The sequence below is a fragment of the Perca flavescens genome, chromosome 6 (genome assembly GCF_004354835.1).
Source record: "Perca flavescens isolate YP-PL-M2 chromosome 6, PFLA_1.0, whole genome shotgun sequence".
NCBI classification, from domain to species: domain Eukaryota; kingdom Metazoa; phylum Chordata; class Actinopteri; order Perciformes; family Percidae; genus Perca; species Perca flavescens.
In genome coordinates, this window is record NC_041336.1 from 21,924,390 (window position 1) to 21,935,146 (window position 10,757).

Below are 10,757 nucleotides of genomic sequence, written 5' to 3' on the forward strand. Positions count from 1 at the left end.
TTAGCAGTAAATTGGCTCTTTGCTAATCTAAACTACATAAAGATAGGTATAACAATTCATTTCAATCATTAAATGACAAATCACAAAATGATCACATATAATAACCTAAGAAGTCATTCATTCTCAACTCATACATTTTGTAAAGCTCATAAACGTTTCATGTATGTTACACCCTGAAAAATCCCATAAAAAAAAAAAAAAAAACAATCAAACCTGTGGTGTCCATGGCTGTGCTGTAGAGATGTAGAAGAGCTCCGTCTCCCAGATATGTAGCAGGTTGCGGGGTTGCAGTTTAACGTTGGATATGAACCGAGGTAACTGGACAGGACAGCATGCAGAACTGCTTCAGAACCCTCTCTGTAAACTCAGCAGGGGACCTCTGGTGGCTACAGCGAAACATTGCATTGACAGTGGTAGGGTACTCCCAATAGGTTGACTAATGTGCCATGATGGGGACTACACAGTAGCCCCACATTAAAGTAAATAGTAATGTAAACAGATAAACCCATTTTAAGATGTTTACGCTATCTTCAATCTACTGAGTACCTTACAGTCTTGTGTGGTACAGTATAAATGAATGAAAAATGTGATAAATGAAGATGATTTGGATGTTGCTATAATCTGTCTGTGATTGTGGTTTTGGTTCCAAGATTCCCTACAGTTCCTAATTTATAATTCTATATAATCTATAGAGACATTGCTTGCATGCTCAAAATGCACCAGTTTCTGTCCCATGTGTTTTCTTTTGTGCAGTGCAGTCAGCTCGTTCCTGCAACAGCAGGGAGAAAATAGCCTGCATATGCAGCTTTTACATTCACAGAGGCTGCCAGACTCACTACGGTTGAAAATCTGCAAATAAAACAGCACTGAACACAGAGATAGGTAAAATTAAGGGTATGTTTTATTTATTTTTTTTAAACACAGCCTTCTCCAAATGCTGCACAGTGCAGCACATAAATCATTCACACTCTCCCTGCTGGTAGTTACTACTGCATGTGTAACTGAAATGTCTGCAGCATCAGCAAAAGCAGGAGTGCAGCATAATAGAGGGCTGCTCGCTGGTCTTCTTCTAATGGCAGAAAAAATGAAAAGACGCATAAAAGAGGAAGGAACCTTTTCAGACATTTTCTTTATTTTGCATCGATCTAAAAGTCACAAAAATACAAATGAGAATCACACTATTGTTACCATATCAAGTTGGCACATTATCTAGTAAAGGTAATTGATGATAAAAACATTTAAAAAAAGAAAAGAAAAATAAGGAGCACAGTAACATTATGAAGCTTCAGGTGTTCATGGAAAGATTGTCCTCAGCTGTGATCAAGGTATTTGCTGCCACCACATGGTAAGTCAGTAGCACTGTGAAAAAAAAAAAAAGAGGAAGCGGATAAGTTTCATTTGTTCTGAAAAAAAAAATCTTTTTAGCTTTATTTTGTAGAAAATCGACTCACAGATGTTTATAAGAAACTCACCAGATCTCCACTGCTCTTTGCCTCTGCGTCTACGGAGCTGTGGAAAGAGTTTGTGATATAAAATCAAATGGCAATACATCTACTTGATAGGCATTTAACATTCCCTCATTATTATAGAAGAAAGAAAAACATTTACCCCTGGGAACACCAGATTCCACATCAGGACCTCTGGATCTGAGAAATATTAACAGTTAGATCTATTTTACAGAAAACTAAATTTTTTAGAGGTCTTGCTTGATTAACCTAACTTCACTTACCTTTACTTGTCTCTCTTTGAACAGGTACATTTTCGGGCTGTTTTTAGAAGGAAAACAAAAGAAAAAAATTATTTGTCTAAAACTGCAACAAAAGGAACCAGAGACATTATAAAAAGAATGTTTGCAGCTAACGCCCCCTTAGTAAGAAAAGAGGAAGAGGTTGTTCCAAGCCTTTAAAAGGTCCATGATTACAGTGTTGAACTTGTGCCAATAAGCCCATCTGGGCAGCAAGACTTGGGAGGCCTTATAAGCTTGCAGTTTACCAGCCTGAGCGCAAGACTCTATTCATGTACCTGAATCACAGCAACAAAATACAGAAGCCAGTGTGTTGAATAACATCCAGCTAGCTGCATTCATATTACGTGAAAGTCTCCAAAAGAGTTTTAACATTTAAGATCTTTTGTTGTGTCTTTTAGACCCACTTCAGTGTGCCTATACACTTCATAGAGGCACACTGCTTACTGCATTCACAAAACATCTTCAGCATCTCCATTCAACAGTGTCCATACCATCATGTCTGATCTGTCCAGTATTAGTACAGAGGCTTGGCAAGGCTTCATTGTTCTCCTTGTAAACTAATTGAAATGTTATTAATAGTGGAGTTGTTCTGAAGACATGCCATATTTGGTCTTCCACTGAAAGATGAAACCTGAAGTGAAGCAGCCTATTTGGCCCACTGACAGACTTTTTACACGTGTGAGCAGTGTCATGTAGGTCAATGTTGTTAAAACTGTAGAAATGATTTCACAATAAGGCCCTGTTGAACCCGCTTGAAGGAATGTGCCTTTATCATCTTCTAAAACAAGCTACAGCCAGTAGCTATAATAATTTACAAAACTTTGATTGAGAATGTGCTCATGGGCAGTAACGCGATACTGCTAGCTGAAGTGTCGACGAAGACGTGTACTTGCTGGAATAGTTGGTGTGGCCATTGGCCGGCAAAATATATTGGAAATCTCAGACCAAGTGAGTGACCTACATACTCTCAGGACTAAGAATAAAGCTGTGAGCATCTTGAAAGTTAGCACCCATCCTTAATTCACACACTTTGACACTGGAGGGCGCCAAAGGGTGCCTATTGCTATCAATAGTCTTGTTTCGACAAGTCCTCAGAACTATTTTGAAGGAACTAGAAGGCTCCTTTAGCCAGTTGTTGTCTGCGTTTCCAAGGTCTAAAGGCCGTGAACATGAGTACGCTGACGTATAAAGCAACATGACAGGATGAGGGCAGCTGGTGGTCGCAGGGGTAAACACACTCTGCAGGCTGCAGTTAAGTATGCCTGCCTGTCCGTTTCATTTAAAGAAAACAAAAACAAAATAGATTTTGTCTTACTGTGCTTTAACCGATCATAACCGCTTAGAAACCATAATAAATAACTCTCTCTCTCTCTCTCTCTCTCTCTCTCTCCCCCTGAGACACACATCTGCAGCTGGCAGTTCAGTATAGCTGCTGGCTCGCCTGATCTCTGAATGATGTTTTAAATGCAATATTTTAAATGTCAAACAATAAACTTCCAGGGTTTGCCCTCTTCATGTTCTGTTTAATGCACTGCCTGTAAAACCCTGGTGGCTTTTGATGACACACTTTGCAGTGCAAAGTGCAAGTGCAGATTATACAGGTATATTTCTTCAGTCAAACAGATGTTCTACTTTTGTCATTATTCATCAGTATTGCATGCAACCAGTTGGCATTGTTAAAAACCGAAAATGCAGACAAACATATACAGTAGAAGTATATTCACAAATGTAATTTAAGTATTTTTTTTGTTAAAAATGGAAAACCTCTATTTTGTGTTTCCTAGGCAAATGACATTTTTACAGATGTAAACAAATTTGCCTACTGTAAATCTGTGTGTTTAATGACTTATCAATAATTTTGGTGGTGATAGCAGATAACATTTGGATGTCTTTCAAAGCCAATTTCTAAATTTGAAATATACTTTAATCCTTGTTTTTTTATGTACTTTCAGTATAATGCAACCACTTCATAGGGTGCAATGAGGAATCCATAGTGATATTAACTAACAGTGCAGAGTGTGTGGGTCCTAATAAATTATTCATTGGTTGGTTTTGGTTTCAGGACTAGCACTGGCAGTGACAGCATGTGCTGGCTGGTGAGGAGGAGGCACGTTGGAAGGACACTGAGTGAGGAAAGGGATAAGGCATAAACGGCAAACTGCTGTGATGCACGGATCTTGAGAACGTTGAGTGCTGAGATTGTGCAAGAGGCATCAGTGTGCCTCCCTTCCAGACCTCTGAGAGAAACAGAAGCCTACTTGTTTTGGGAGCCGGGGAAGTCAACTCACACATACAGGGATCTGTGTGGCGACACTGACACTTACCATTACATATCCGCCGTGTACTTAAGGTGGTCAAACACTTACTGACAATGAGAGCGATGCCCATGAAGAACAGCACCACTGCGAATACCAGGCCACCGATTCTCAGCGATTCATAATCTGAAATGCAGGAAAGTACTTAATAATGCTTGCAGAAGGAAATGGTACGTTTTGAGATACAAAATACCATGAATACAAAAGCCTTTTGAGGCCTTTACCACATTTTGATTCAAGAGCAGCATTGCAGAAATAACGGTCATGGGACACCACAAATTCCTTTGAGCTGCAGTCACCAAAACTGTAAACACTATGGTCGACTTTAACTCTGTTGGCTGTCCCAAATAAGGTTGGATACAATTCTGCTTGTTTATATGCATGCTAACATCATTTATTGTTTATGTTGTTACTAACACAGAGAGGATCACAGCTTTGTTTACATGCATCAAGCATTGCCTTAGCTAGTTAACTAGCAAGAAGGCAACCATCTGCAGGCATTAGCAAATAAATATTGACAACAATAAAAAAAAATTCTGAAATAATCAAATAAGGTTTTTTAAGCAATGAAAGCAAGAGTAAAAGTGGTTTTTCAGCTGCCAGCAGGCTTAATCAATTCTTTAGTGCAGTGGTTCCCAACTGTTTTGGCTTGTGACCTCTTATAATCAAGTAATGCCTACTTGAGATCCCTTGTAAAGGTTGTCTAATAATATGGAAGGCCAGAGGAAATGAAAACACCAAGAACTTCATAAGAAAAAAATTCAACATATATAAAACGTCAGATAAAAATAAAAATAACTTTGTGTAACGGAAGTCATCTTTTTCTTGTGACCCCTCAGATTTATCTTGGGACCCCTGAGGTTTCCTGACCCTCAGGTTAGGAACCACTGCTTAAGTGGTATTCCAAGTAAGGGTTTATGCCTGACGAGGTGTCCATTGTCAGGTATTAATGAACGCCGGCGAGGCGTGAACTGTCCGGCGCAACCTCCGCCGAAGTTCATTAATACCTGACAAAGGACACCTCGATGGGCATTAACACGCTTATACCATGGTCACTTGCCAAATAACATATTTTTAAAACATTTTATAATCAAAATCTAAAGTTTTTTCAAACAATATCTCCGTTTCCCTGGTTACACCTGACGGTTTGACCAATACCTGGAACAATCATTCCCATCCTATGAGGTTCTTATGCAATGCAAACATTGTTCACTTCTACGGGAAATAGGAAGGACCTTAGATACAACTTGCCACCTTTAGCAACGGGAGATATTTATAGTCCGCTCAGCTCGTAGAACCCTTCAGCTTATCTACAAGCCAGAAAGCTAACGCTATGCTAGCAAGATTCAAAGTCAATAACATTGTGTACAGTTGGCAATCAGTAAAAAAAAAACAAAAAAACTGACAGTATGTTGAACAACAAGACAAGCTAGCTATCCAGCCATGTCACTGTTTCCAAGACAATATAACGACTTTTATGAACAATTTTATCCGTGATGTGTAACGTTACTGTCGGCTGCAGCCTGAAGTAGCGACCTGAACAGTGAGCGGGATGTGAGATAACGTGTGAAACAAAGTCAGTTCAGAGGGGCATTAAAACTTAATTCTTGCAGCTTGTGTGTTAGCGAACATCCTGTGGTGTTCAGAGGACGAGGCACTAAAGCACCACAGTGTTACAATTAACAGATTCACATTTCCTTTTTGTTTTAATGTAGCGCATTCATGTAGTTTCACCAGAACTCATTTAGTAGGTGTCCTACATCACTTTTTTATGAACACCCTGCAGCCAATCAGAATCGAGTATTCACCCAGACCATGGTATAACAGGGCATATACTATGGGTAGAACTGTACAATACGGTATCAAAAATTGCTTATTCCCAAGGGAAATTGAAAGATAACAACCAGTAAATTGATGGTACGTATTCATAAAATATATCAATGCAGATTTTGAGTCGCTCTGTGCACTTTGATGCCTCAGATGGACTGAGAATCAGACCTACGGACAGAATTAGAAGTATTCGCAGTGGGACTACTCCAGAAGTTTGGCCTTGGGGGTGACAGTTTTCCATCCCTTCTGGAAAAACAAGTGGAAAATTTGTCTTGACCTGCCAGATGTTTCCTGTGGAGAGGGTCGGCCATTAAAAGGCTGAATCAATCTTCTAAACACTCACCGTAATGAAAAGCACTGTCATAGTCTGGTAGGAGAAAAAAAAGACAGAGGAGAAGCAGATTTATCCACTGACACACTTCAGAGAGCACTCATGATATGACAGCTATTCAGCACTTTCAGGGCCTCAGTCATCCATCTAGTCATTAGCCGGGTTGGTGCCAGGGCCAATTTATATAAATGTTGTGCCTAAAATGAGTGCAGCTTATCTTAATTTGACTACTGTTCAAATATTACCCACCTTTGTCCTCGTCATCTGCCACTGAGGCTGTGAAAAAAGAAGCAACAATCAATAGTCTTTTTAAGACACTCACATGGTGGTGTAAGGGCATGTTAGCTAATGGCAAAATTAATGGTAGTGGGGCAAATTCACTCTGCAGAGAGGCTAAAAATGTTAGAATCAAACCCAAACTTCAAATTTCTTGTATTGCCCTGATCTGTTTTAATCTGACTGCTGTTGAGGATGTGGGAAAGTGCAGACCCCTCTGCTCTTTCACATCTCTTGTCCCATGTGAAAACACGTGTAAGCTGCATTCATGTTATGCTCCAGTCTTTTAAATCTCGCTAGAAAGCATACTGTACTTGTTAAGAGCTAAATCACAATTTCTGCTTTATGCTCATCAAGAAAACAACCGGAATAATTAAAGAGACAGCTTGACTCAGTGTCATAATAAAGACCCAAAGCAGACATTGTTGATATGAGCACCGCTGTTTGGAACGAGAACAATTTAAATTTGGAGTAGCACGTTGGAGGTTACAGAAATACTTTTTTACTTTTCTACATTTTACATCATTAATGAGTTATTATTTTTCTTACAGCTCTCATTAAAATGTTCAACAGACATTTTAAATGTCAGCCAGTGCAAGTAGTTGATGCTTATGTATAAACTTCAACAACTAATGTTGAATACAGTAAAATTATAATCTGTTAATCATTTCCAAGTGTAAGTTTGCCTGTTGCAATTTATTCCAACAGCTCATAAACATATGTTTAGATGTTAAAAGTTGACACCCAGTAAAGGAATCATGTCCTTGCTGGACACGATTCAATAAAGTCTGACATGAGCTGTTACGAATGAGTATGATATTACATTATATACGAATAATACTGGATATTATTTTATACGCTCCACATTCCATTTACTGCAGAGTAAGGGTAGAGTGCTCAAGTTAACTTTGACCTAATTTATCAGGCAGTAAATAAATACCAATGTCAGTCTCAATGAAGCAAAAACACATTTTATCAGATCAGTGCTGACGAGCTTTTGAAAATAAGGTTGGACGGTCACAGACCTTAGAGTAAGAGAGGATAACAAAGCCTCAGCGTAGGAAAATCTGTTTAACATCAAGCTCAAACTGATGGCATGCAGGGCGCACAGAGAAACGAACCAAAGAAAAGGATCAGCATTAACAATGGAAAACTCGGCAGATTGTTCGAACTGCAGTGTAAAGAAACATTTACACTATTATGACATGGCCTTTTCTCGCAGCAAAACACTGACATATTCCAGTTTTATTCTAAGTGGAAATTATAATGAAAATAGTATCACTGCAATGCTAACAATAGGACAAGACATTTTATATACATTTGACCAAAAAGAGCACAATGCAAGCAGCCATATCAAATCAATCAAATGGCCATGCTTTGCCAGTTGCCACTCTAATGCAGGAAACTTACCTACCAACTCCCTGCCAAACGCTGATCCTGTTATACGGACAGATCAGCTCATTTAGTGTGGAGGAACTTAAAAAATACAACTAAAGCTGCAAAAAGGGGGGAAGCAACTTAAGAACGCCATGCTTACACAAGTGGTCGGTTTCAAAGAGGGAACAATGTAAAGCAGCTGTGCGCTTAGTGAAACGGATGCTCACCGAGTGCAGGAGCCAGCCAGGAGCTGAACGCCACCAACACCACAAGATCCATTGTACCTGCTGATAAGAAACAAATAGAAAGAATACATAAGAGAAGTAATAAATGGTGTGCTCACATTTTGGGGTAATTGCTGTTTTATGAGGGTAATGTGTTGGGGTGACAGGAGGTTGAGGCTTTTTAAAATGTGATTTACAGACATAGACAGATAAACTTTGTAACTCACAGACTGCCTTTATAACTCGGCAAACTCAAACAGCCTCGCTGAGAACAGAGAGATGCCTGTTGTGAAAATCTTTAGCTACTCCCCACTAATACTTCTTAGAAACAGCCAGTTACGGTTAGTGGGGGCTAGTTGTTTTCCAGTAACAGTGGGGGAGATAAAAAAATGAAAGAATATGCTTTATTTACCAACTTGTTTAATTGCATTAAGCTGCATCTTAAAATGATATTGTTAAAGCAAAAGGAATAGTCTAAATCAAAGCTAAAGATATCTTGACTTTTAGCTCCTTACAGGTCATAATGCATCTGAATAATGTGCGTCATTAGTGGCCCTAATGACACCATTTCAGGTAGAGACACAAGCTCCATCTGGGCAAGACGCTACATAACAGTATGTTATGTGTAATAATAATATGGCCTCCTGACTCTGGGTAAGAGAAGAGGGTCTATTTCAGGCTCAGCCCCTCAGTACATGGGGCTTGGCGGTTAAGGGGTTCATGGCAAGTCTGGTGTTGTGTTGCATTTGGTCAGTGGGTTACGATTCGTTTTTGCTGGGTCATCTACTTTACAAATGGAGCATGGACCTCCTGGAACTGTTTTTATGTCTATATACTATCTAGGACACATGTCAAACTCAAGGCCCGCGGGCCAAATCCGGCCCCTTGCAGATTTAGATCCGGCCCATATATCAATTTGGGGTCACAATAAATTTTGGCCCGCCTAGTTGTGTGCCAAACCAAAAACACAGGAGAGTGTTTTTTAAACTGCAATTACCTGACATTCAAAGCAGAATATGGCAGATTTGCCAACTCTGAGACTCAGAAATTCTCCCAGAAGCAGAGTTTTCATATTCAGGTTGTGAAACAGGTTGTTGTTAAAAAGATTTATCATTGCTTGATTTGCTGAATTCTATGATGGCTAAGGAACTCTTTAGATGACTTTTGTAGGGCTTCATGTCATGGCAACAAATATGCGACAAAAATGTTGGAAAAAGCAACAAATTTACAAAAAGGTGACAGATTTCTGAAAAAGCCATAAAAATGTCAGGGGAAAAACCAACAACAATTTGGAAAAAAGCTACCAAAATGTTTAGTGACATGCAGTAACAAAATCATGTCAGTAAACTCTACATGTCTGGCCCTTGGAGTGAATCTCTTTTTCCAGTGTGGCCTTTAGTGAAAGTGAGTTTGACACCCCTGATCTAGGACATTCTTTGAGATTCTCTTACACCCACAAACAGACTGCCACTTCTGGTTGGACACAAGATTTTTACAATTTAAGAACCTAAGATCATGGTTGCAGTTATGTTAGCTTCAAAGCCACATTATGCCAATATAATCCCAAGACAACACAACAAAATGTAATGCAGGTACACACAGCTTTAGCTCCACACTTGGAACAACAACAACAACCTAAGTCATGGAATAAAATGGTTTGCATTGCGAAGATCAAAGCCTACATTAGCAGAGCCAAGGTTTCCTTCCTTGTCCCAGAGCACTGCTGGGGATTCATTCATGACTAGAGTGGGGGTGTGAACATAACATGGAGCTGGAGTGGAGAGAAATGAACACTTCGACCCTGGGAGCAGGATTAACAACAAAGGGCTGCCAATCAGGTTTAATCAAACAAATACAGGGTGAGTTATCCCAACAAGAACCAATCTAATGATATTGTTTGTTAGACTTCTGAGCGAATAGAATGGGGAGACAGTAGGCTATAAAAGAAAGACTTTAAAAAGATAATTACCGTGGATTATAATGAAGTGGGATTAACATGGACAGTTTGTAATAAAAAAAAAAAAAAAAAGGGGTTTTCTTATATTAACCCGTATAGGCAAACCCACACGAGTGACTTCACACTTTTAATATAATTGAGACAACACAAACCCGTTTTTAAATAGGCCTACGCAGAGCCATAGAGAGAGAACGGTCTCCTTTTCGAGTTCACGTTGTTGTTCTCGACAGTTAACGCGATAAAGATTGAAAAACATTTCACAAGTGGTTGGCTTCTGTGTTTCTCTCAGTGTAAAAAACGATATTAAGATTATCAGATGGCGTGGCATTCCGGGCAGGAAACCACAGCGCTAACAAAATGAAAATGGAAAACACTTTGACACGATCACCATAATACACCGTTAAATGAAAACAAAAACGAGACATGTTACGCCTGTGCATTCAAATTTGTGGGAGCAACACGAGCGGGGGCTTGATGCATTTGAAAAAGTGACTCAGGCATTTGGTTGAAAGTTGTGGGCTGGAAGTTGTGTTCCGGTTAAAACAAAAAGAACATCTCTGCAAGAGAATTTTTTTATTTTGGATGTCTTAATCTGCAGATATTTGTTTAAGCTAATATTCCTAGCAAGCAGCAATGATATGGCACTGCATTCATTTCAGAGCATTTGGATATTTAAATGAACTTACCGTGTATCAGCCTC

The 10,757-nt window shown here is 39.3% G+C and overlaps 2 long non-coding RNA genes across 2 annotated transcripts; both read right to left on the reverse strand.

Moving 5' to 3' along the window:
* Positions 1-1,109: 1,109 nt before the first annotated feature.
* On the reverse strand, positions 1,110-1,651 carry LOC114557718 (uncharacterized). Its single transcript, XR_003692829.1, has 3 exons — positions 1,609-1,651; positions 1,473-1,509; positions 1,110-1,359 (listed from the first exon to the last, which is right to left on the reverse strand). It is a non-coding gene; the product is annotated as an uncharacterized LOC114557718 (long non-coding RNA).
* Positions 1,652-4,148: 2,497 nt separating this feature from the next.
* Positions 4,149-8,164, reverse strand: LOC114557719 (uncharacterized). Its single transcript, XR_003692830.1, has 5 exons — positions 8,104-8,164; positions 7,914-7,936; positions 6,473-6,499; positions 6,236-6,259; positions 4,149-4,188 (listed from the first exon to the last, which is right to left on the reverse strand). It is a non-coding gene; the product is annotated as an uncharacterized LOC114557719 (long non-coding RNA).
* Between the last annotated feature and the right edge of the window lie 2,593 nt (positions 8,165-10,757).